The sequence below is a fragment of the Rattus norvegicus genome, chromosome 8, assembly GCF_036323735.1.
Source record: "Rattus norvegicus strain BN/NHsdMcwi chromosome 8, GRCr8, whole genome shotgun sequence".
NCBI lineage: Eukaryota > Metazoa > Chordata > Mammalia > Rodentia > Muridae > Rattus > Rattus norvegicus.
In genome coordinates, this window is record NC_086026.1 from 51,020,537 (window position 1) to 51,048,486 (window position 27,950).

General features: G+C 42.7%; 1 long non-coding RNA gene across 1 annotated transcript; it reads left to right on the forward strand.

Moving 5' to 3' along the window:
• The first annotated feature begins 862 nt into the window (after nucleotides 1-862).
• LOC102547107 (uncharacterized) lies at nucleotides 863-27,262 on the forward strand. Its single transcript, XR_001839332.3, has 4 exons — nucleotides 863-20,346; nucleotides 20,445-20,796; nucleotides 21,063-21,297; nucleotides 22,774-27,262. It is a non-coding gene; the product is annotated as an uncharacterized LOC102547107 (long non-coding RNA).
• The last annotated feature ends 688 nt before the right edge of the window (nucleotides 27,263-27,950 follow it).

The following is a 27,950-nucleotide window of genomic DNA, read 5'->3' on the forward strand; positions in this document are numbered from 1 at the left end:
ACCATATTGGGAGCAGTTGCTCACAGGTTCACAAGTTTTAGTGATATGGCCAGAATATCCTCCAAGGGAAAGTGCAAAGGAAAGACAATCAGATTTCCCTCTCCCCAAACATGGTCAAGCCTGTACCAATATATGGCATTCATAAACCACTGAAACTAAGCAATGATGCATCTTTGGATAGTCCTGGTAGATATCGGTAGATTGAGTAGACTTGCTCAAGAAAGGCATGATGTAATCATATTGTGCAGTATTCTTTCAGTTTGAAAAATGTACAGATGTCTATTTTAAAGACAAACAACTTAGATTTATGGACAAATTTATCATCATGAACGTGCCAGATCTTTTCTGGTCTCAAAGCTGAGCTGAGTCAGGCCTAGTTAGTACTTGGACAGGAGAAAAACATAACCCCCCATGAAGTCCCATGTTGACTCAAATTTAATGGTTTTAGTTTAGTTTTGTTTTCAATACAAAGTCTCATGGGTCTCCACCCACCTTCAAATTTATTATGTATTCAAGAATGACCTTGGATTTTCTTTTAGTAAAAATTTTTCCTTACTCTTGACAAGTCATATGTACATATGTGTATAGACACACACACAGAGTAAAACATGGGAATGACCATATTTGCCCCCCATTTCCCTCTCTAACTCCTCTCAGGTATTTTTCAACATGGCCTCCCCCTAATGAAATTCATAGACCTTTCCCCCTGATAATTCACTAAGTCAAATTAGCATTGCTGATATATATGGGTGTGGTGTTCTATGCTGTCACATAGGAAATCTGCCAATGTTTACAGATTAAGAAAGAAAAGAAAGAAAAGAAGAAAGAGGGGGAGGGAGGGAAGGAGAGAGAGAGAGAGAGAGAGAGAGAGAGAGAGAGAGAGAGAGAGAGAGAGATTATTTATTCCCAGCATTTACCAACTGCCAACAGTTCCTCCATAAAGGTGCCATCTGGAGGGAATGTCTCCATCTATGTTAGAATTTTTGTTGGAGGGAATCTTGTGCAGGTAACTATAGCTGCTGTAAGTCCGTCAATGCAATAGTCATGCCTAGTTCAGAAGCTCATGTTTCACAGCACTCCTCCCCACTCTCCTCCCCACCCTCCTTCCCACCCTCCTCCCCATCCTCCTCCCCATCCTCCAGTTCTTATATTCTTTCCACCTCTTGATCTACAATGCAGTCTGGCATTGTTGGTAGGAGGTGGAATCAGGAAAGGAGTCTCATGTAGGGCCAAGCACTTAATTTAGTTTCTTCGCAGCCCTTTGACAGTCATACACCTGCCCACCGAGTACTGCCCCCTGGAGGAAGAAGCTTTGCTGACCAAGACTGTGAGCAACCCAGATCTAAGAGTATAAATGTAAACATGGAGAAGAATATTTAGAAATAATCTAACAACACAACTGTAAGTGTGTTACCATGTGGGTTCTGGGAATTGAATCCAGGTCCACTGGAAGACCAGAAAGTGTTTTTAACCTCTGAACTCCAACTCCCCAACGTCATGGTTTTTAAAAAAGACTTATCGCCATAACAGAAAGCCTCAATTCTTTATAGATGTGGACTATTTGTAAATTACATAGAAACAAAGCTCAATAAATAACTATTAGAGTCACCATCATGAATTTGACGTCACATTACATATGACTCGATGTTTGAAAACTACTGGATCTTAGCCAGTATAGTTTAGACTATTTAAAGTTGGCCAAAAGGTGAGCACAGGTTGGTGAAAATATTCCATGCTTGCTCTGCTTCTCCATCCTAAGCTGTGAAGTTATTCTCTCTCCTGAATTCTTTCCCAGGCCAGTGCCTGAGAAGTCGCCATTTTGTCAGCACACACTGATATTTTTCTGTATTCGGTGCAGTGAAATGAATTCTGCTTCTGCCCTATTCTCGATTCTTGGGAGGCGACCTGGTGCCCATTGGCTCTAAAGCAAGTGTGACCATGGCACTGATGTTATTACATGGCAATGCTGTTAGAAGTTTATTCACATGCTTTAGAAGAAACCAGGGGGTAGAAACAAAATATGGGAACATCTTCATTAAGAAACAGTGGCTTTGCAAGGATAATTTTCACACATAATCCCTCCTATCAAGGGTATTCATACTCCTGTCTGACATCTACCACTCCAACATAATTCTATCTACTACATAAAGTGAGTTGAATTGGACCCCATGTCTATTCAGGCATAGTCAACTATGCTAGTGCGGGACTCCTATAGATGATGAAGAAAAATAAATAGCCTGGACATTTAGAGTCTCCCAGATGGAAATTAGACTTAAAAAAATTACAAACTTAGTTCACTTGGAATATTTTGCACTTGACACAAATGGGCAAGAGATAATTATGATCAAACCTTGTGAAGGCTGCTTTTATAGATGCTATAAAAGAAAACACACAAGCACAAACACATTGGCTTGCAAGAGAGCAGGATGATATAATGGCCTATTTCATCTGTAATTTTAGCAATTATTATAAATGATGAATAAAATCTAACTGAAAGTACTCTTTTATTATCTTCCCAATGTGGCATGATCCAAAGGTTGATCCTGAAATAGAAGAGCCTCCTTAGAAGTACCAGGAACTGGAACAAAACTGTAGGTCTGGACTTTGACCTTAAGCTCTTAAAGAGAATATTGCTCATTACTCCCCTGGGAACAGAGGAGATTCTACACTGAGATCATCTGGCACTAAAGGAGTCATGCAGATAACTCCTAAGATCAAAGGAACCTACCCCAAAATTCAAGTTCCACCAGGGGCTGCTGGGGTACCGGGTTGGCAGTACTAAACTGTGCACCAAAGACCTCCTACCTACAAAAGCTGTGCCAAGGTCCACCTGCTGATGTTCATGACAAGGAAGCAGGTGATCCCATCACTTCGTTGAGGTCACAGAGTAGAGCCAGACACAAATCATTCTAAAAAAAAAAATGCTCGAACTCATATCAAGTACTTGAAAGCTAGCACGGCAAGTGCTGTGTGAACCATCTGTCAGATTAGCTGGTATCTAGTTAGGGTGATCAGAAGTTAGATTCTTTCTAACAGAATGATGTCTCTATGAAGCTCTCTTAATGGTCTAGCATCTTGGGAATGCATTGAGCTACCCTTGACTGAGATTGTTTATGACAATTGCCCTATAGGAATGTGTACTCAAAAGGAAGCTTACTTCTGATATTACCTGATTGAGACAAGAAGGCATCGCCTAATAGCTCCTGCCCATCTTTAGGGGTGCTCTAGGTACTGTAGACTCGCCAGCCACCCAGATAGCCTGTCATTGCCTTCAGCCAGTGTACACCGCAGGCAGACTGGCAGATCCAAGCATCCATTCCCGAATAGGAGTGTGCAGCTGTAAGGAAGTGTTGATAGCTTTCACGCCTTTGACAGGAACACACAGTATCTACTGGAGAACACCTAATCATCTTCCTCTGTCAAACCCAAACTGCCCTCCTTTAAGAGTCAATTGGCTTCCTAGCCAGATTGGTGCTGTTCTGTGTAGTTGTGAAGACCATCGGCAGTGGCCAGCAACCAGGTAATGCACCATTCAATTTGGAAAACAAAAGAAACGTCTTAATGCAAATATTCACTGTACACCTGTGAAAACGCCCTGAGTGAAATTACTTGAGGCTCAGAGGCTATAACTTAGCAATTGCTTTGCCCGGCTGGAACAACATGGCAGATGGAAATATGGTATGTTTGGGAACTGAAAAAGGCAACTTTGTTCAGGCTTTCAATATTTATCGCCCAGGAATCGGCTGTTGCTATACTTTGGTAATGGGGGTCCCCAGCCTGCAGAGATCTTAGCTAACAACATGGCTGGAAGGAGTCAAATCTCCAGAGCGCCAGTGTATCTTCTGAATGGACTAAGTAAGGCATGAGGCGTGTTTCTTTACCCAGCCCCACCCCTTCCTTTTCAGATGGATAGTACCTTGGTCCCCACACTGCTGTTTCCAGATGGCTGCCATCACAGCATCCACCTTGAGCCTATGGCCTTAGCTTTTTTTTTTTTTTTTTTTTTTTTTTTTTGAATGGATACAGAGAAAGATTTCTACTTACCGAGATACTCTTGTGATGGAAAGGAAAGACGCTGGGCTCCAAGTTGCACTTTGATAATTAGATGAGTCTTGACTCCATATGATGCCAGTGTATTTGATCAAAGCCCAAAATGCTACCTAGAGAGTGCTCCAAGCAAGTCAAAGTAGCAGTTCGTCCCACGCTTTGATTTCGGAACATGTGTGTGTCCGAATGGCTGACTGTTCACTGAGTCACAACCTTACCTTCTGTGCTTATGTAATTACACAGTGCTCCCTACCTTCCTTTCTTCCTATTCGACTGCAGACACACAACCAAGCTTTGGCCAGAGGAATTCTACCAAAGCCACAGGCTCACTTCAATGCCCCAGAGCAGAGCTGTCACTTAAGAGCTAGCTCCTCCTTCCATTGCCTTCGGGGAGATGGAGGATGGCAGTTTTAGAAGCCAGGTACTGAAGGTAGAGAAGAAATTGGGTCCTTGATTCACAGCCTGGAAGGGAATGAGCCATCATTCAGGAGCACCTGGGTCAGACTAAGAGAAAAGAAGTCTTCTTTCTTGTTAGAACAATGAATACAGTTTGGGGCTTATTTGTTACAGCAGCAAACACTATAGCAGTGTGTCCAGTGGCCATAAAGAAGATGAAGGGTGCTTTCTCAAGCTTCCCCTGGACTTCAGAATACTGTTCGAATTGACGTGTTTATCATCCGAAGAGACAAAATGTGGACCAAATCTTTACAAACCCAAATATAGCTTACTATTTTGATTGCGTGATTCGAAATCATCCCACATTGGAGGATTTTTTTTTAGAACTTTGAAAGGTAAATGCACGCAATGAAAGTCTCCAGAGTCCAAAAGTAAGGACTAGCAGGAAGGTGATAGGCTAGCTGTACACATGGATTCAATTTGTTGGTATTGCTTTTGAAATTTTATTTATACAAAATACATATTTAATTTCTAATCTGTAGGATTTATGTAGGCCACAGTAAGTTCAAGAGTGTGCATAAGTACTTTCTAATTGAACAGTGTATTATGAAGGGAAGGAAGAGGAGAGCTTTGACAGACGCAACCCTGACATTTCAGTGAGAAGAACCATCTCTGGGTGTTGGTTTATTCGAATAACAACGAATGAACTTCACGTGTGCGTAGGCATTACACTTTCTGGTGAGCGCACTTACAAATATTGGGTCAATAATTCTCCCACAGCGCAAGGGTTACTAGACTACTAACTCCTGTCCTCCAAACAAACTTACCCATATGCATCTATAATTTAGCGATACATCTCTTCCTACTCAAGTTAAAAAAATGATTTTCAAAATGTACAGGTTTTAATTAACCCCATCATCAAACCAATTTTACATGAAGTACTTAAACCATTATCAAATATACTTAATCTTTTTTCTGTGATCAAGAAAGGTAGTATAGAAATCGATCATCATATATTAACCCAATAGAGTTGATATTCACAGTATAGCCTTGCCTTGTATGTCTGTAAGCTATTTCCTTGGTTGACATAGAGCTACATAGGCCTCTACTCCAGATGCCCAACTCCTGCCTTAAGGGCACAGTGATTCCCCCATAGTTTGCTGTTCTGAGTAGAGAGAGTGGCTCTCTTATGACTCCCATTTTTCAGATATGTGAGAGAAACATGAGGTCAAGTACGTCATTGACTGATTCGTTTTATTCTCAGGAAGAAAGGGCAGACTTGAGGTCATTGGCAAAGCCCCTTCTTGAAGGTCTAATTATTAAATTTTAATTTAAATCTCTTAAACATTAAAGTTCTTTTTAAGCTTCATGAAGAAACAATCTGCCTAAAGTTGGATGTTAGAGTTTAAAGAGATACAGAAAATTTTTAAGTCCTTATTTAATTCATTAGACATTGAACACATTCAGAGTTCAAGCACAGTTCTGAGCCTGAGAGTGGAGGAGGAGAATTTGGTAGATTTTGCCCAAGTATTTATTCTGTGACTGTGGGCAAACTGTTTCTTATCCAATGCTCACACAGGAAGGAGAATGGCTGTAGCCTCTGGAGTCTCCCCCATTGCTGGCCTCTGGCCATGCTCTGGTATACTGAATGTTAGTCACAGTGACAAGATACATGATAAAATTAAAGAAGGAAACTGGTTTGAGAGGTTTTAGTTCATGGTTGCTTGTCCCTGTTGTATCTGGGTCTGTGGTAAGTCAAGACATCAAGATGGAGGGCACCCGGTCCAGCAGAACTCTGTCTTCCCATCTGTTTCGTTTGTTTGTTTTTTAATTAGTCCCTGTGTCATTCTACAAGGACTGGAACAGATTCTGGTGGGGAAGAGGGGAGAGGCCCTGGATAAGAAGCCAAACAGTAGAAAATGCAAATTGAGAACAGTCGATAATGCTTTATGTCTGACCGAGGCTTTTTGCATTTGAGAAAATGAAGAAACATGTAAAAGTACTTTAGGAATGATTCATCACCCATGGACAGAGATGTATCACCGTTAAGTTTTAAGTGTTTCTTCCCTCTGCCTCACTAGAACTGATCGCCGCATGCTCTTTCTCCTGTGTCATTAACTGCTCTGTGCAAACATTATTTGTTCTGATCTTATGCGGACATGTCATAATTTTCCAAACCTCTCATTAGTTTTAGACACTTTGATTGCTTCTAAAATTTTGCTACTATGAATAACTGATGATGAATGTGCTCACACGTAATCTTTTTATGCATTTCTCATCATTTTATGAGGATGTATTCTTACAAGTAGAATTAGCAAACTCAATAGTACCAATCTCCGTGGTTCTTGAAAACTACTGTATGGTCTCTGTCTAGAAAGCAGTCCCTATTCCAAAACTCATATTCGTGGAAGTATTTTCAACGCCCTTTGATGATTTTGGAAAGCTTTTCCTGATTTGGTAAGAAGAAAGAAAAATTTTGATGTTTCTATTTTCTTTGATTTCTAGTGAGGTGGGATAAATGATTCCTTCTTTAAAAGACAAAGTATTCATGGGATTGGAAAATATGTGCTTAATTTTCAATACGTCTTATGCTAACATGTTTTACCTGCTTCAATGCAGGCTTTCTCTTTTATTTGTTATACTGATATTATTTTATATTTTTGTTATATTCTGATTGATTGTATTTATGCTGGAAAGTAATTGAATGCCGTACGTGGGCTTGTAATCCACCACTTGACTTAATGCTAATTCATGCTTAATTTTTTTCAGCTCATTGTGAAGGGATTTGTAATAGACAATAAAGTATTATGGAAATTATGAGTGTTCAGTTTTTACCTTTCAAATGATTCTGCTCTTAATTCTCTTTCATTATGTCAGCATCTTCTCTGCCGAATTGGGCCAACTTGACTGAGCTTGGTATTTGACATTGGTTTAGGGTACAGATTCTTTTACATATTAGGAAGAAATATTGTCTTCCTTATCGCAATATAATTAGTTTCAATGACAGACGTTAAGTTTTGTAGTGTTATTGACATGTTCATGTAGCCGTCCTTAGTTTTATTTTGTTTTTAATTATGCTTATGTATGTCTATGTATCCGTATGTATGTGTGAGTGCAGGTATCTGCAGTGGCGAGAAGAAGGCAGTGAGCCCTTGAAACTGGAGTTATAAGCAACTGTGAATCACTCCCTGTGGGTGCGGGGAGAACACCTCCTCTGCGGGCCATCTCTCCAGCCTTGTTTGCATTGGACGATAGATAATAAATGTTTATTCTTTTATTCCAGATGTGTTACTCTATGTGACAAACAGTGAGGATAGTATCTGTCCTCTAGCACACTCTTTACTTTATATAATGGTGTATTATTTAAGCTTTGTATCTACAGTCACAAAAGAGGTGTTGCCTACAGTCCAATTTTACAAATTATAGGTCAGATTTTTATTACAGTTATGTTAGCTTCTGACATGCATCAGTACATGCTCAATGTTTTCTCTCTACAGGTTACTCCCACTTTGATATTTTGACAGATTCATCATCAGTGAATCTATTTTCTCCTTGAATTTTTTGTGTGATGGATAGAACATTTTCATAATTGTTTTTTCAAGTTCTTTATTGTCATATTATTTCATCCACTCAAAATATCCATTACTCCCCCCGCATGCCTTGGTTAATTGTAAACATCCTAGAGATTCACCGCTGTCTTATGGATTTCCTAGTAGAAGAAGATGTGTCGTTGAGATGATTTTTATGGTGCCTATACACGTTGTACTCAGTCCTCGTGTAATATTTTACTTCAAGTATGTTATGACTTCCCTTCATTTCCTGACTTAAATCATAAGTCTATACATGTCATAGGGTTTCTGAATTAATCAACTAATTTTTATTTTAAAATTTATTTCTTATCTTACCTTTATGGTTCCTTACTACCTACTTCCTTCTACATTGTTTGACTTTACTTTTTTTTCTAGCTATTTGAGATGAAGGATTTTCTATCTACTTTCTAAAACTAAACCATTTCAGGTGATAAAATCCCCTTAAATTGCAAGTTTGGTTATGCCATACAAGTGCTAGTCCTTAGTTCGTATGGTTATCTCTTATCAATATGTCCCCTGAAAGCTTCTTGGTCTTTACTACTGGTGCCTAAACATTTTAAATACTTTTCAAATGTGTTCCAGTCACAACTTTTCATCTGCACTTTAAGTTTTGTACCCAAATGTATTATGCATGATACTGTTAAACCCTTTCCTCTGGCAACTACATTCAAACACGAATAATAGTCAATTGACTTCAAAAGAGCTAGTGTTGGTCACATTACACTTTACAAACTAACAATATTGAGTACGTTCTATGTCAATTGTTTGGTGCAGTGAACTGGATCATTGGATCTGAAAGTTCAGTCTTGACAGGAAATCAGCTAGAACTGATCTCCTAGGCAGATGTTCCTTGCCTGTGGCAAAAACTATTTCATTAGCACCATATTTACAAATGTAAAAAAAATTTAGTACATTTTTTCCTTGATCAGTTAAACTCCAATTTTGTTTTAAAAAACCAGCCTGTGCTTGCTCTTGTCCACTAAGCCATCCTTGATCTCATATGTCTAACTACGTCCCTCAGGATTTTGGAGAGCACCGTGTTCATCTCATTGTGTGCACTCCTGCTGTTCCCTTAACTGTTTAAACATTTTTGTTCATGTATTTTTGCATTTATGTGCGTATACTACAAACAGAAGTAATGTGTGAAGGCAAGGAGAATGTGTCAGATATCCCGCAGCTTGAGCTATGGGTGGTTGTCAGGTGCTCAATATGTTGGATAAACATGGGTGCTGGGGATTGAACTTGGGTTCTCTGGAAGAAAGTAAGCACCCTTAACTACTGAGACCCATCGTTCCTGCCCTGTGCACTGCCAGTTTGATATGATCACTCCTCTGTGAAAGATTTTGAGAGCAGTACTGAGTATAATGTTAGACCATTTATAGTTTACGTTTTTAAATGAGATGAACTGATATAATATTGACTCAATCAACCATTTTGAATTAGTAATAACCAATATCAATTCAAGCTTCCATTCTTACTGGTTCTTCAGGAATAGAGTTGAAAAGGCAGTCCAAAGAGAACCCCTAAGGAGCAGAAATGAGACCTTCCTACAAAGTCATAGTGAGATCTCCCTGGGTTATAGACATTCAGTCTCATCTCCAAAGAACGGGTGAGCTACTTGTTGATTCTAGGGACAATGGTTATAGAACATTGAACTTGAGGAGGAAGGACCTTGTAATTTGTTTCTATTGGATAATTATGGTTTTCCGGCTTGTCATATATATGTAAGAACAGCCTCTTAATTCTTCTAATCTGGGCTCATGTCCCAGCCTCTGCAAATGGTCTTTCTGGCCCAGTGTTAAAGGAGCGATTCTTTGTCCCCAGAAGTCTCCTCTGTGTGCAGATCAGGCTGTTCTATTGGTTTCTAGCACTCATGACTTTTTTCTGCAGTTTTGTCATTAAGAAAGCTTGGGTTGTTTTGTTTGTTTGTTTGTTTGTTTGTTTTTTTGAGAGGAACTTGAAAATACTTTTCTATCTCCCACTTTTGAGCAAAATATTGCACAACGCATGTACCAAATAAAAATGTTAGCACATGGGGTTGGGGATTTAGCTCAGTGGTAGAGCGCTTGCCTAGCAAGCGCAAGGCCCTGGGTTCGGTCCCCAGCTCCGAAAAAAAAAAAAAAAAAGAAAAAAATGTTAGCACATGTGTACAGGTGTGTTAACATATGATGATGGTAGGTGTGTATGTATGATTATGCAATGCACAAATACTCTTGTCAAAACTTGCCTCTTTCAACCGAAAGAAAGAAAGAAAGAGAGAGAGAGAGTGAGAGAGTGAGAGAGAGAGAGAGAGAGAGAGAGAGAGAGAGAGAGAGAGAGAAAGACAGATGTGGGGAATGTTTGTGGAGAGGGTAAAATGATCCCAACCTAAAACTTTCCCCAAATCCTTCAACCTCACTTTCTTCCTCCCCCCCCCCCCCCCCGCCTAGTATTCAGACAAAAACCTTCCAAGTGATGTATGTGCCTCCTTGTGCTGGTACTGGAAATTTTCTAGTTCCCCCATGAAAGCTTAAAAATACTGTCCATCACACTTATTCTAAAATCATTATCAGGAATCAAGAGAAACCCTCAGAAATACACACACACACACAGCCATATACTCACCCAGCCATATACTCGTGTACACACAGATCACTATCCGGAGCCATGAGACGCATGCGTGCCTAACAGCCGGCACATGTATGTACCTCTACCCATGCGAACACACACGTAATTCATCCTCTCCTTCCCTGACAGAGAGGGCGGAACTTGAGGGCTCTTGAAGCACAGTTGATTTCTAACACCAGCTGCCATGGAGCACTGGTCCAGGAAGCAGAGGGACCATGTGGCTGAATTTCAGGGTAATTAACAATGTAAAAGGGAGCCCTGGGTGCCACTGGGCACTTAGCAGCATGTGCAAAACTCTTCTAGCAGATACCCAGGTGGGCACGAGGCCAACAGTATCCCCACCCCCTGTCTCCTTTGGCAAAGGAAGCTGAACCTGCTCTAAGGAACATAAGTAGAGAGGGGTGGAGTGAGGAAGGTTCACATTAGGCAGCGAACACATTCTGCCATCCATGTTGGAATATTGGTCGCATGCTGTTCTGCCTTAATTTGTCAAGTCTCTTTAGCAGCCTAGGAATAGCCTCCTCCCTACCCAGGCAGACTAACCACGTGAACAGTCGTAAGGGAGATGGTGCCTGCAACACTAACCCCCTAATTTTTCCTTATCTGTCCCCACATCTGCTGCTGCAGCAGGCGGCTGGCAATTTTAGAGAGGGCAGTTCCCACCGGCCCCATGTTTCACCTTCTATTACTTCTGGGCTTTAATTTCTGCTTGGGTTCCATTGTCACAGGAGTTGCTGCCAGCGTCAGGTAACAACAAAATTGGAAAAGGATTCTTACCTCCTCTCAATGCTCCCTACAAACTAATATGCATGTCCCGGGTGGTAGTTTGGAAAGAGGACCTCTTAGGGAGCTGTAAGAATATTAGAGTTGAGTGGGATTTTTTTTCCTCTTCCTCCAACACTCTCCTTAGAACTACCTTGCTGCTCTGTTTCCTCTGAAAGAGCTAACCAATGGTGGGGAGGCTGCTTCGTGCTCTGTGTTTATACAGGTGAAGGGTTGGCAGAGATACTCCCTCTTGTTTTTCTTTGGAAAGAGCCTTCTGAGGGAGCATGAGAGAGTGGAGCTCTTCAGCTCAGTAGAGGAGACCTTTTGCTAGCAGGCTACTGTGTTCCTCTCAGTTCAACCCAGGCTACTCAGATTCCGCTGTAGCCATGCCAGGCTCCAAAGAATTCACTAAAAAAGGCCAATCTCTAGTATGCCTCCAGGACTTTTGGTGGGATGAGCGATCACCAAACATGGCTCTGTCTAGTCGCTTCCTATTTAGATACCCTCCCTGAGAGCCTCCAGAATGTTCTGTGCTTACATTTCTCGTGTATTGGGCCTTTTGCAATGAAACAAGGACGGCCAGTTATATGTTGTGACATTTTCAACTTTTCTGGGCAGGACAAGGGATGCATTCTAACACTGGGCATGAAAACATGGTTTTATCTGAACAGGATATTTTCCCTTCTGTTTGTTGACTGCCTGTTGTCAGTTTGATTCCCATTGTCTTTCTCTTTTCTCATTGTAATGGACTCCTAGTCAGTTATCTCTGTTTGAGAGAGCACAGTCCCTTGCGGTGAGGGAGGCATAGCAGCAGCCTGCTGAGTGGTGGCAGCTTCCTGGTGGTGGAAATATGAAGCTTACTCAGCTCTCCTTTGAAGGATGCAGTTGGGATGCTGGCTCTCAGCTGTCTTTCTGGACCCAGCTTCTGAGATTATACTATCCCATTTGGGACAGGTCTTGCTCCCTCTGTTATACTCTCTAAAAACACTAGTCTCGTGTATAAACTCAAAGATGTTCTTCACTAGTACTCCAAGTGTTTCAGAATACAACCAAGTTGACCCTCAAAATCAGCCCACACGCCATATCGTGAATAAGGTGGAACTCTACTCTCCAACTGCTTTGTGGTAGGACATCACTTTCTCTGGCCTTCAGATCCATGCTGCAGTTCCAGGGTCTCTTGGATACCAAGTCCACCAGGCTCTGTCATTAGGCTTACCCTGTCAGCTCTTGAGGTCTCAGAGTCAGATCTGAATGAACTCTACCCGCCCTTCTGGATCTCTGACTTGCTGACGACAGATCTTAGGACTTGCCAACTTGTTTAATCTCGCGAGCTGATTCCTTTTAGTAAATCTCTTTTAGTATTTACATCCTATTCTCAAGAGAACCCTGACTGACTGGTGGAAGTATTTTTAAAACTTGACCTCTATGAACGCCTATACTGGGAATAGTTTAACATCTATAAAAGAGAGAAAGCAATAGCCAAAAACAGTTACGTTAGATTGGCTGAGTAGCATTTGATCCACCTTATACTGTACAAAACATGTGACCAGCCCATTGCTATGTTACATCTGGCTTTGCTGGTTCTTAATCATCACAAGCCATCATCTGACATCAGTTTCTGCATCAAGTTCTAGGGCATACAGTAGTTGTTATTGCTTTAACTATTGCTGATTTCAAAGGCCAATGGACAATCATGTAGAAAGGCAGGAGAGCCTGGGCTAGAATGGTTTTTTAGATGAAATAAATTTCTGCTGATGGCTTTCTGTTGAACACAGACATAAAGGGCTTTCAGAGCTCTGAGGAGTTTCATTAGCCTGGGAAAACTAAGCATAAGTATGTTGTCCTCGTGATTACTTTTGATTAGTTACCAAATGCTGTTGTTTTTCTTCTTGATAGTTAGGGATTGAACCCACAATCTCATGCATGTGAGGCAAGCACTCTACCACTGAGCCATATCCCTATCTCTTCACACATTTAATCGTGCCCTTATAACTACTTCCCTACTTAGAAGGACAAATGGCAGGAACTTTGAATACGTGGAAAGTCTTACAACCACCCAGCCTCTGAGCTCAATGGCTATTCAAGATGGAAACCAAGGTGTTTCTTAGGGGGCCTCCCAAGTACGCTTCATTTGTCACAAAAGCAGAAAATAAAACCATCTGGAAACTTCTTCAAAGGGTACCTGTTTTCTGTATGAAGAGACCTGCATGATCAATTCATAGAACCAAATTAGGCTGTTATAGTTCATCTTAGGATTTTTATTACTGTGATGAAACACCATGACCAAAATTTCACCTTACAGCTTATAGTTCATCTTCCAGGGGTTCAAGGCAGGAATCTGGAGGCAGGAACTGATACAGAGGCCATAGAGGAGTGCTGCTTACTAGCTTGCTCTTCATCCCTTGCTCAGTTCCTTTTCTTATACAATCCAGGGTCATCAGTCCAAGGATAGATTGCCACAGAAGGCTGGGCACACAAACACCATTCATTAATCATGAAAATGCCCCACAGCCTTGCCCTCTGGTCAATTTGGTGGGGGAAATTTTCTCAATTGAGGGTCTCTCTTCTCAAACGACTGTAACCTGTGTCGAGTTGACATAAAACTACCCAAGTCATAGTTTGAGCTAGAAAAAGGCCAGAATATGCCATAACTTCCCTTCTTTGAGAGTCATTCCCTTTGTGACACTTCACTGATTATTATTATCTTTACTACTGGGTGTCAGGAGAGCATCTATACAGATGATCACATTGGCTTTTCTGAGATTAAAGTTGCATTTTGAAGCAGAGTTGATTATGCAGCTACATGCATATTTTTTTCTTATTAAGGGCCACTTTTTCTTTGCCAGCCATTTTGTCTAATACTTCTAGTGTGTTGTTTAACTGAAGGCCTACAACATGTTCTTAACTTTGTTACTGTGAGTATCAACTTTTCTGTTAGGGAAACCAAACATAAAAAGAATAACTTGGCCTGTGGGCTTAATTAAGTCTGCCCCAACTCACCCTTTAGACATGGTGAGGTCTTTCTTAGCCCTTGGTGCATTTGGATGTGATCTTCTTTAAAAATGAAGGTTCAGTCAGTTCAGCTGAGGTCATTTGGGGAGACTTCAGCCTGACATGACTCCTGTCTTCAAAAGAAAAAGAAAATTGAATACACAGAGTGCAGATACTATAGAGAAAGAAGGAGACAGCTGTGTGGCAAAGAACATGGATATCAGAGTGGTACATCTACAAGGCAAGGGGGGCTAAGGACTCTAGGTGGACACAATATTCATATCCTCTAAGAAAGATGGGACATCCCGACACATTGATTTCACAATTCTAGCCTGCAGACCTGTGAGATCATAAGTTCCTGTTTTTAAAAATCAGCCCCATTTAAAGTGTTTTTAGCACATCATCCCTGGGAAAATAGTCCAGTTCCCTTGCCCCAAGTCTCAGAAGTAACAGACTTATATACTAGGATGTGAACCCCTGCCAAACTGAATGTCAAATCCTTACGCATTGCTCATGGTCTAGTAAAAGCAACTAATACTACCGAAGTGGTAAAAATTGAGGTTCTTGAGTTCAATAGAGGCTTCCTAGCCTCAAGTGGATCTCAGGATCTGGGATTCTCAAGGCTCACAGGTACACAGGGGTCTCCTTGACTCTGCAGTTCTGGGTTCTCATTTGGTGGATTCAGAGAATGAAATACATTCTTTGAAGGATGAGTTCTCAAAAAGGGTTTTGTTATAGGACTAAAGGTGGAAGCTTAAGAGAGAGTAAGGGCCATTCCCGTACAGAAGAAGTGGGTCCCAGGAAACTGAATATCACTGTGGGCCCCTGCCTAGCATTAATGAAGTATAGAGGTGGGAGATGAGCTGGTCAATCCAGTCAGCCTATCCACAGGGAGTTTGAGTGCCTCTTGTGCCTTCAATTATAGCATGCAAGCTGGGATAGTCACTATGTTGCATATAAGAGGAAAGAATGGGGCCAGCAAGATGGTAAAGACATTTGCTATACCAGCCTGAAGACCTGAGTTTGATCCTATGAACCCTTGCAGAGGCAGGAGAGAGCCAATTCTATAAAGCTGTCCCTTGACCTCCCCAGATAATATTAAATCTCAAAAGCTTTTTAAAAATAATAAGAGGGATGAAAAGTAGCAAGAAACCAGGTCAGCAGCTAGAGCCTCCTCTGAGCATTCTTGGACTATGTGTAAGACAGAACCAAGGACATTTGCTGCTTCTGGCCAAGGATGCAAGCTATGACCGCTTCTAGGGTCTTTGATCTAAAAGTACCTCACAGGTTTCTATCTACTGTTCTTATCACCACTTGAGAAAATGCTGCAGGAGGGGTGGCATCGAAAAGACGTCTGTTGCCTAGGAGGATCACAGTCTAGATGATGAAGGAGGAGAGCAGAGAAAGCCAGGCAGAAAGAATAGGGCAATCGAGGAAGACATGGTATGTGTTGTGCTTCAAGAGGGGAAAAACATTGCTCATCCAAAGGTGAGGGGAGAGACCCATGATAAGGACATGGCATTCTGTAAACACTATTTCCCAGGAATGTCTGGATGCATGCCCACAGGTGCCTTTCTGTAGCAGAGGACCATTGAAAATGGCCAGATGGTTATAGGCTATAATGCTGGCATTATAGAAGCCCCTGCCCTTCCATTCACTGTGGAAGATTTTGTGCTATAGTTAAGCCTCTTAGGCAGAGTGAGCCAGAAGATTCCATTCACAAACACACACACACACACACACACACACACACACACACACACACACACGCACACACGCACACACACACACACTAAGGAACATTTTCCTTGCTTGTCATTAAGGGCTTTCTCTTAATTAAGTCATCCACTTACTCTCAACCAGAAGAGGACACCCGGAAGTCCTTTTCTAGGAAAAAAGTTTCTCTCTCCTCTTAGTAACTACACCTGACCCCACCCTTTCAATCCCCCAGTTACTAATGTTTAGGGGTAAATAAGCTGAGGAGATATGGTGCTAGTCCCTTTGATCTTAAAGTGGGAAAAACATAGCAGGAAAGACACTGGAGCCTGAGCTCCTGGGTGATGTCAAGAGAGTGCTCCATACACCCAACACAGACAGACGAAGTTATGTCTCCTGGTGAGATCCTAGCAGCTCATGCTCTGATGAGGCAGGTCATGAGCTAGTTACTAGAGGACATTGCTAGCAAATCTCTAGATTCCAGGTTCTGCCTTAACTCTACCAGTGAAGACTCTTACTGACTACTTTTCAAGTTTATCCACTTCAGGTGAACTCATTTACACGATGCAAAAGAGGCTATGCAGGCAGTTGTCATTGCCTCTGGCGTGTCTTTCCATGGACTAGAGAGCAGTGCCAAGAACATCCTTTCTTCTTTTGTTCTGTGCCCTCCTAGGGAAGTGGTCTCCAAATGCTGTCGAGTCTTTCTTGTTTCCTGATGCCTTTGTCTGCTTTTCCCTTTCTCTCCATTTCCCAGGACACAGTTGACACGGACTCATTCGCACCCATGCTTCGGGGGCAGTCACTGATTAACCCCTCTACAAATTGATTCCTCTGCCTCCCCTCCCGCACTGTGCTATCAGAATTTCAATTATAGCTTCAGCATGGATAACGTGAGAACTACCGTTCCAAACCTCGTTCACTTTAGCCCTCCCGTGGCTAGGTAAGAAGCTAGCCAAAATCTCAGAGTCTTAAAACAGCACTTACTATTGCTATTATATCTCTTGATAGATTGTAGAGCTTACCTGGGCCTGACTACTCACCTACTCCTACTATCAGACCGTAGCCAGGAGGCTGGGATTAGCATCCAAGACCTGATTACTCATGTGTGTATTGCCAAGCTGAGGTAACTCAAACAACTGAGACTCTTTGGGGCACCTCTCCTTTATGTCCTCTCCTCACAGTTTTTCCCTCTTTGTAGTTTCAGTGTAGATCAAGTCTTATATGGCCACTTTAGGCTCCAAAGGCAGTTATTACAGGAGATGCTAAAAAAAAGGGTAAGTACTATATTGTCTTTTACTTCTAAGCCCAGGCACACAGTGCTTCATCTGTCATAGATACCCCCAGAGTTGATGGGGAGGGACCACAACCCCTCTCTCAACTTCATAGGAGAGGCTTAGCGTCCCAGTGCAAGAAGAGCATGTGGGAATGGAGTGTATTCATGAGGCCATGCTTAGAAAATACAACCTGCCACAGTTACAAATCCAGTGTCTGGCAAATTGCCTGGTGCTTAATGGTCTCTCTATAAATATAAATGGTTGAATGAACGAATGACCCTCATCTCCCTCTATAGACTGTATTATCTTATGCCCAGCCATAGAAGCAGCTTCTATTCTTGTCTCCTTTTCCTGCAGCCCATCCTATGTCCAATTTATCACTTACACCATTTTCTAAAGATCCATTTTCTGAAACCCCTGCTCTTCCCATTTCTCCTTTTCAAAACCCATCAGCAGTCCCTAATGGCTTACAGCAGAAAGAGGGCAGTGCCCCAGTGTGTGATGTTGGGAAGTTCCTCACTATACCACAAGTCTGCATGCCCACAGAGATATCTCCCTCTACTGTGGACGAAAAGAAGAGCATCAGAAGATGCTGAAATGAGCTAAGTATTGTATTGTGTTGTATTGACTTACTTTTCACAGGGGCAGCTTTTGTTTATAAAATTACAGAGTTCTTGTTCAGTATAATGGATTAAAATCCACATTTTCACCAATAGAGTGATGGAAAGGGGGAAGCACACACATTCCCAACACATGAGGCTGGGGATACAGCGTCTTTGGCAGAGCGCTTGCCTAACATGCATGAAGCTCTGGGTTCAGTCCTCAGTATTGAAGGAACTGGGTATGATCACACATGCCTCTAGTCCCTAGCACTTGAGAAGTAGACACAGGAGGGCCAGAAGTTCAAGATCATCCTTGGCTACGTAGTCTAAGCTGCACAAGGACAAAACACAAAGCAAACAGAAAAACTAGTGAGCAGCAATGACAAAAAACAAATACACGAAAAGCTAGAAGTGAGATGGAGAAGAAAAAAAAATGCCTCAAGTACTCAGAAACTGGAAGATAATGGAAGTCCCTGTTGTGTAGTCTTGGGGTTTAAGAACTGGAAAAAAACACAGAAAAGCCAAAGACCATAAAAGCTTGAATGAGAAGGAAGAGCTGTGTCACCCCCATCTTCTCTGAGAGGTTGAAGCAGGGGACTCTACATGTGGATGGATAACAAGAACAGCTGATGTTGAGGATGTTATTGGAAACAGATGGAATTAAATAAAAAGTCACACATGGGACAAAGAGCTTCTCATCATTTCTTTTTCTATTAGGCTCATGCAGTGCTCCAAGATAAGTTGTGCCCTATACTGCCCTAGCCTGCACCACCCAAGAGCTTGGTGAGTCCTCTCTGAGGAGGGGGAATTCAGATGATTAGCTCTTGAATAATAGATTTAGAGATTCTTTTTTTCATTAACCCGAAAGGAAACTCACGAGGGCACAGTCTGAAAGAGGTGACCATAATGGTCCTTTGGCTAAGAGGAGCTTGTCCATGATCACATTACATTGGGAGATAGACACATAAAGGAGCAGCAGAAGGAGCTGTGGACAAAGGTCAGGAAGGAGCCACCAATAAGAGCTAAGGAAAGAGTTAAAAGGACAACAAAGAAGACAGTCTGTATAAAGATTAGAAGTGACACTGAGCACATGGAACTGAGGGTAGGGGTTTGGAACAGAAAACCAAAGGTTCTGTGGCCCCCTAACATTAGGATACCAAGGAATTTCATAGAGAACAGACAGGACAAAAGTGAGAACAAAAAGAGAGTGCAAGAAAAATTCCTGAACAGAAAGACGAGAGTCTCCAGACAGTGTCTGGAAATATCCATCCAAATTCCACTTGAAGGGAACATCTGAACATCCCGGAGAATCTGAGTTCCACGGGTACAGCCAGCATAACGCACTCAGCACAGACATGAGCAGTGCCTGACAGTGGCAGGCCGGAGTCCTTGGGAAACAACCTTCACCGTCCTGAGAGAGAAGGCCAAAGGATAGCTTCTTTACATTTACTCTTAAGAGGGGTCTGTGCATAGACTCAAAAAATTACCAAAACTAAACAAAGGAAGCAATCGATCTAGGAGAGGTGGGAAGGAGTTTCAAGTGCCGGGCTCTCTGCAGCAGATCTAGAAAGTGATCAGAGCAGAGTAGGCACCAGAAAAGATGGGAATTCTTCAAGGACAACTGACACACAGAGCCTGCAGCACTGGTTCCAAAGCTCAGAGAAGATTCTGCACTTCAGGCAGTCTGGAGGTAAGTTAGTAGGATGCTCGTTAAAAATGAACGAGGAGCTGGTACAATGACTAATTCCAGCAGACAGGAAAAGGAATCAAAGAAAATGGATTTTTGCATATATCTTACAGCTCATCCCTGAACGGACCGTACATGATGATTCTAATTGTGTGAAGCTTAGCGGTGACATATCATTACCTTAAAATAAGTAAATAAAATGAAAGAAAGTGGGGGTGAGAGTAAAAGAGAGAAGGGGGGAGTGGGAAATGCCTGAAAGCTGTTTCCCCTATAGTACCAGGAAGCTCTTGCTTGCATGAGGATATCTGAATTCTCTTTACAGCACTCCCTTCTACCCCAGCCCTGTGCTGATTAGAGTCACCCAACACCTTTGGCTTTCCAGCTGTGCCCATCTTCTCTCCTATCTCAGAATTGTCCTTATCACCCCTCTTCTCCATGTTTGATTATTTAAACTGTTCTCTGCACTCTGTGAAAGTCTTTATGGCCACCCCCATTTTCAGGGAACTTTCCCCTTTTTAAACTACCAAGGCAGTTACTATGTGCACTCAATTAGCCTTGGGGATTTTGCATTTCAGCTTTCCTGGAGATGTGTGCAATGAATGCCTCTGTACAGGTCTTGAGGACAGATTCTCCCACTGTGGCTCATGGGGTGCCACGGAGCTGTCTACATGGTAAGAACATTAATATTTTTTGAACAAATTAGCTAATTAATAATTAAGTTACTTTATTTGATGTCTCCCTCATGTTAAGCTTTTGTACTTTTTTCCAGTGAACAACAGGGGTTGGTTGTGACTCTCTACTGATCTCCTGTGCCTGTGGTCCTGGACCTGAGACGACAGAATCTGTCATTTCTTAGAGACACTGCTTGTTCTATGCTCGGAGCATGGCGCCCAGGGAGAGGAGATAATTTGGACACAGATGGAGTGTCCCCAGTACAATCGGTGGCAGTTTTGTTTTGGACAAGCTGTTCATAACAAAGCCGCGTGGGAAAAGAATCAGCAGGTGGAGAGAGTGGTCAAATCAAGTCTTAGCTCCTCGAGGAAGAGAAAAGGCAAGAGGCATTCCAAGTCTTAAAGTACCGGGAGTCCACCCTCTCTTCCCAGCCCTTCCCCTGGAACGAGGTGGGTGGCTGGTAGTGATGTTGGTTCTGAAGATGCCAATTTAAAAGTCACATAGCGCTTGTGGTCGTTTGAACAAGGAATCTCCGTAGGCTCAAGGATTTGAACATTTAGTGCTCCGTTGGTGGTGCTGCCTGGGGAGGTCATAGAATGTTTAGGAGGTGGCACTTTACTTGATGAAGTAATTACTGGAGGTGGGGACACTTTAAGAGTTTTATAGCTTTGCCCAAGTTCTACTTCATTTTCTACTTTGTGTCTGGTCTTTGCAGGAGAGACCTCTCAACTTGCTGCTCCAGCTACTGCCTTCCATATCTCCCCCATAGTCATGGACTCCTCCTCTGGAACTGTGGCCAGAATAAACTCTCTCTTTCATTAGTCTCTTTGGGTCACAGTGCTTTATTACAGGAGCAGCAACAATAACGACGATAACGACGATAACTAATACGGAGGCCTTCCCACGTGGGATGGAACGCAGATACTCTCCAGCCAAGAAATGTGACAAAGGTATCAGCTGAATTTTCAAAAACAAACTTTGGGCATCCCATCTAACCCTCCTGACCCAGATCCCAGCTAGGGTGGGCCAGAGCACTGACACTGCATGTCCTGCTCTACCGCTCAAGATTCCTAAAACCAGGAAAGCAATGAAAATAATGTTTCTTCCCTTTGAAAGGAAAAGGAAGGGGATGCCTTTCACATGGTCCATAACACACCTTTTGGGTCATGGTTCACTGAATTCTAGAAAGTTGTAGTTGGAAGAGTATCAAGAGGCTATTTAGACCCAGAGAGTATTGTTTAGAACTGCCCTGTTCTTCTGCTTCTCCTAACAAGCCCCCCACCTTCCAACCAACCCCACCCCATTCTGCCCATAGCATGCGTGTCCATGGCTGCAGCTCAAGCTTATACCACAGATGGAGAGAAGGACTGCCCTTAGCAAACCAGTGACAGGAGATGCTGCGGCTTGCAGTCTCAGGCTTTGTTGGGTGGAGTAAGACACAGCTTGCCTCTGAGTCAACCGTTTATGTTTTACAATCACAACCTCTTCTCGCCTACCAAGAGAGGATGAAGAACGCTTTAGATGCTCTCTAGAAATGAGCATCTAAGCATCCGAAAATGGCATCTGAGATGCTCCAGAATCCAAAATATTCGGAGCACAAACATGGAGTTGCCAGAAGAAAAATCTGTGAAACTTTATTTTGTGCGCAAAATTATGGAAAGGTTCATATAAAACTATCTTCTTTGGACCATGTACATAAGGTGTACTCACAAATGTGCACACAGGCCTTACACACAAATTATACACAAATGACTGCATGTCTAGACATGGTTGCTGTCCCCAAAATCTCTCTCTCTCTCTCTCTCTCTCTCTCTCTCTCTCTCTCTCTCTCTCTCTCACACACACACACACACACACACACACACACAACCACACATACATATAAGGATATAACTCCATTTTTTTAAAATCTGAAATCTAAATCAACTTTAGTTTCGTTTGCTGTAAAAAGCAGATTCTTGACCATGCAGTTCATAGATTCAAAGGCCCAGGAAAGCCTCCAAAGATCTCTTGGGAAGAAACAAGCAAATGGTACAGTTCCATGAACTAAAACTACAGTTGAGTAATCCTGACCTTGAAGTAAATAAAGATGGAGTCTTGGAAACTCAGAGTTTGGGCTAAGCTGAGGCATCAGCACATCGCTCTCAACATGGGCCTGCACCAAGTGTGTCTGCAGGATGCTGAGAGGGTTGAAGTGAGGTCGTTTGTGAGTGATTGTGTGGGGATGGAAATTCCTCCAAGGTGCTCGCCACAGTGTTTGTAGAAAGCCACACCCTTTACCCTCGTGATGGCGACTCCCACGATTTGAAAGGTTAACGATTTTGTGGATGCAGGCCTCACAAACACTGGACCTCTCAAAAAGCTTCATTTCTCTTTCATCCGGGAGTTCTCCCCATGACTTGTAATTATGTGTATTCTGTTGGCAGGAGTGAGACCATGAAGTACAAGGCTTTGCGTATCTTTACTCGCAAAGTCAAGAAGGCTGTGTTTCCTGTTGATGAGCAGATGGAATTCTGGGGCTGTCCTGGCAAAGAAAAAAGCCCACAGTAAGTGCTGCTTGCTTACCCAGGCAGCCTGGGAAGGCGGCTCAGGTGACATTTCCTTGGTGTATTCCGAGGTTTGTTTGGACACCTGAAGCGTTAGTTGAGGTTGGTCTCTTGCTGCAGGGAAGCTTCCTGAATAAACTGCAGGCTACACAGTCGGTACAGTTAAATGATGTTGGTAAAGAATCGAGGCAGATGTTTGGGAGGGGGGGAGAGGCGTAGTGTGCGTTACTCATCAGAGCAGGTGAGGTGTGTGGTGCTTCTTGGGAGCACTGAAGAGTTCTCTATTATGAAAGGTGAGAGGAGAGGAGAAGCAGACCCTGTTTCTCAATACTGACAACTCCTGGCTCTCAAAGGAACAAATCCATCTTTCTGCCCCTCAGCAACACAGCACTCACACAGATTGATTGGGGGAGCTTCCCCCCACCCCCTTTCTTCTTTTTTTTCCACTATTCCCAAAGAAAAGCATTCAAGTCTTTCTTAACCTTACATTCCAGCCTCTCATGGTGCCTATACTCAGGAAATACTTCTTCAGGTTTAACTAAATCCCTCTCTGCAATGTGAGACCATCGCTATCCTCCAAGGACTCACAGAACAGCTGCCTGGCACCTGGCCAGTCACACCATTCCACGTTTCCATTGTTCAGGGGAGGAACGGCTCTAGGCTTTTGCTGATTGGCTCTCACCACCCAGCAGGAACTCAGGCCAGAACACCAGGCTGCACTGAGGCTGCTTTGCTGGGATGTGAAGCACTATTCTCCCAGGACACTATTCTCCTAGGACTCTGAAGCCAGCACATGTGACTTAACACTTTCTGAGAATGACATGCTCTGTGGGGGGTGTGTGGGGGGGACATTGAAAGGTGGCTGGGAATGTCTTCATAGTGCTTCACCTAGCAAGTTTCATAGGTGTTATATCTATTGTGGTTTTTTTTAAACCTTTTCAGGTAGCCCAGGCTGGCCTCAAAGTTGCTATGTTGCCAAGGAAGGTCTTGAACCCCTGCTCCTCCTGCCTTTGTCTTTAAAGTGCTGGGATTCTTAGGCATGTGTCATATGCTTGGCTTTATAGCTCCCGTGTTTTAAGATAAACAAAGGTTGGCTCTATCAAAGGCCACACGGGTAAGAAAAGAAGCCCGGAGTTGACCCTCAAATTATGAGCATGCACGTTTGGTGCCCCTTCCAATATATGAGAGTGCCTCCCGAGGAACAGGAGAGTATATGTGGCCCTGTCTTTGCAGACCTCAGTGTAACAGGCAGCAGAGGCCAGTGCATAAGAAAAGAAGAAAACGGCTCACTGACAACTACAGACAAGATCACGTTTTCAATCACTATCAACTGTGAAGCTAGTTAGAGGGTTTGCTTAGGAAGGCAAGAAGAGGCCAGGGGAGCTCATAGGAGGTTTTAGAGACAGAACTTCTGCTGTTCAGCCCTGACCGGGGCTTAACACTGCTCAGTCCTGCCCAGGCTCACTCCCACTGAGCTTCAGTTTTACCCTTTAGGAAGCAGAAGAATAAGACTTTCACAAGATTATTGTTTAAAGTAGATGAACTGAGTAGTAATTAATGAGTAGTCAGATAGGAGAAGCTAAATAAAGGTTTAGACGGTTCATGTTCTGGAGCGAACAGAGCAATCGGAGGTTAAGTCAGGAAAGGTTGTATGAAAGAAGAAAGAAGATTGAAACTCAGGAAGAAGACAAAGGAAGCTGCCATTCTTCGCCCTTCTGCACTCCAATGGGGATGCTATCTTGGCCTTTGAATGTGAGGACCTACACTGTCTCTGTACACCACAGTATGGTATATTCCTGTATCAACTGGTCACAGGAGAGACCATGGGTGGATGACTTATACGATACCCAAGGAGATGCATTAAAGCAGAAAATACCCCAGGGTGAAGAGTCACTTTACTATACTGCCATGAAAACTTGAGTGTGCTGTGAGGTTGAACAATTATCAGTGTGGATAACTTCTGGAAATGTTAAATCTAATGATTCGACTTGCTTACCATGGACCTGCTGCTTCTGATTTAAATGGGAGAAATGGCCTTCTGTAGACTCCACAAATTATTGGAAATGGAACTGTTGCAATTCTTGGAGCCTTTCTATTGACTGATGAAGTAAATCATCTAGTAAATGGAAATCCAATTTGAAAGGCATAGATTTAAATGAGTTAATGGGTGAACTGATAAGGCAAAATGGTAACAGTAATAAGAAAGGAAAAAAAAAGAGCTAGACTTGGTGGGAAACTTTTAAATAAGCTTTAAACAGCCAGAAGCCAGAGAGGGAAACCATTGGGTGCTCACATGGACTGTGGCAAAAGAGCTTTTGACATTTGCCCAATCCAGTGTGGATCTGCGGAATGCAAACCACGAGGCCACCGGTATTTCCAAAGGCATGCAGTACTGCTTGTGGCTGTCTGATAAGCTGGTTAAGGTGCCCAGACTAAAGGATTGTGGGAAATTCAGCCTGTATGCTTCTCTGCTGCCAAAGCATGATGTGGGTTTCTGTGGCTAGTGAAATGAAGCCAGGAGTTTTTGAGGCTTCACCATCCTGCATGTTATTCCTGCATGGACCACTAACAACACACAGAGGCACTGGTCTGGGAATCCAGTGTACAGCCTGCTGAGAAAAGATGCTCCCCAAATACAGGTGAGAAAACAGAAAAGGCAAGATAATCATACTTACTGAAAGTCTACTCTGTACCAGGTACTATGCGTGTTGTTTTTGTCAATCCTCATAACTGTCTGCCAGACAGAACTCTGAAGCCCTCTAAAGGAACTTATTGTAGAACTGCAATTTTAACTCAGACCTGACTGACCGTGAAGTATAGTAAGACCATGATGGCTTTTCCATCTCATAAATTTAACCCCTTCAAAATAAAATGGTCTAAGCTCACTGAGCTGTCAGTATCTATATGCTGTCAGACTCGGATGAGCTTGAGTTTCAAAGCTGTATCCATATTGTAAAACATGAGACCACTGAGTGTTTGAGTTGAGAGATTCGAAGTTTATTCCACTAGGCAAGAGAAATCAAAGAAGGTTTTAGAAAGTAGTTAACATTGGGGTTATCAGAGTTTGCCTTCTATTGCTGTAATAGGCATGTGAAAATGTGGATAAGCATGTCCAAAAGCAACCTGGGGAGGAAAGAGTTTATTTGGTTTACACTTCCATATCACAGTCTATTTTTGAAGGAAGTAAGGACAAGAATACCAGACAGGAATTTGGAAGCAGAGAACTGAAGCAGAGAACGTGGAGGAAGGCAGCCTCCCAGCCTGTTCCCCTTGGTTTGGTTGGACCACGTTTTTATACTATCTACAATGACCTGCCATGAGTGGCACTATCCCTGCCACCAGTGGGTGGGGCCTGCCCACATTAAACATTAATCAAAAAAATGCCCCAGACTCTTGCCTACAGGAAATCTCATTCAGAGTCATTTTCTCAGTTGAGGTTCTTGTTCCCAGATGACTTCAGCTTGTTAGCAAAATAAATACACACATATATACATACATTCAAACATGTATACATGCATACACACACACACACACACACACACACACACACACACACACACACCAGGACAGGGGTATGGTCATACTTTCCTTCCCCACTTTTAGATTGAAATTCGCTTTTTCCAGGGTGTAAGAAGAGACCAACTAGAAAGCAAATAGAGAAGGAAAGAAGCTTTGAATTAAGTGGCAACCAGAGGGCCTAAGTGAGAGGTATAGCAGATTACGTGTCCTTAAGGATGGCCACAGAAACACTTCCCATCATCCTGTGGTTCCCCATAAAGACCTGGAGCCTGTGTTCTCTACCTTGGCAAGCCTTTGTGACTAAAGGGTACTTACTATGTGACTTCCAGGGCCAGATCAGAGACAACAACCCAACCCAAGTTATACTTGGTTCTCTTTGTCTCAAGATGTGGCTGTTGGAAGCTAGCTGTTACTCGGTGAGAAAAAGTAGCAAGCCAATAGGAAGTACCTGTGGAAAGAAAATGGCCCCACCTGAAGCCCTCAAAATAGACTGCAATGATACTAGCTAGCTGAAGAAGACATCCTAGTGGGGACCCTCCCTTCAGTACTTAATTGATGTTTCCTGTGTGACACAGAACAGTTGAGGCAAGCCTCCTTTAAGTCCTGCCCAATTACAAGCTTGTAAACAAGTTACATTACCAAGGTTACTGGTGATCTTTAATGTAGTGGTAACCAGATACGAGAAGGGACAATCAGCACAAAAAGAGCCAATAAGAAAAAGGTTCACTGGTCTGTTAGCCAATGGGCGCTCTCTCTCTCTCTCTCTCTCTCTCTCTCTCTCTCTCTCTCTCTCACACACACACACACACACACACACACACACACACACACACACACACACACACACACAGAGTCAAGTAACAGCAAAAGTCAGCTTTACTGATTCAGTCATGCCTCTATTACTTTAAGAAAGGAACTTGCACATACTGTATTCATTGATAGTCACTGTAGTTCCAATTGTCTAGAATAGACATTTCTATTGACATTGTGGTGGTAGGGGAACTTAGAAAAATGGTCAGATAGAGACAGCCTATTTAATGTGTCTTAGCAAAGATGTTAGCCCTCTTATATCCTTTTTCTCGCCAAGCACCACTTTTAAAAAAAAATCTCTACAGTCTTATACCCATCTTTCAGGTGAATATATGTGTGCCAGGGAAAGGTTCGAACTCAAGCCTCACTCCACTGCCTGGTCTTCCTCCACTATACCATGCTCCATGCTTGCCCCCAAAATGTTTGAGTTTTGTTTGAACAAATGTGCACCGTTAGCTTTTCAGAAACGTGATTGAGTCAAACTCACCGTGCATGGTCGGGCAAGCGTTCAGCTGCGCAGTTCCATTCCCAAGTCTACTACTGACTGCTAGCAGTACACTCACCTTCCTTCTGGAGCCAACTATTTACCTTTCTTGGCTACTATTCTTAAAGGAAGCGTTTGCATTCCTGAAGCGTACACTCCACAGCCCCGTGATATTGGAAGCAGATGGCTCACGGTATGCTGTGAGACATGGGAATCAAAATTACAAAAAAAAAAAATTCTGTCA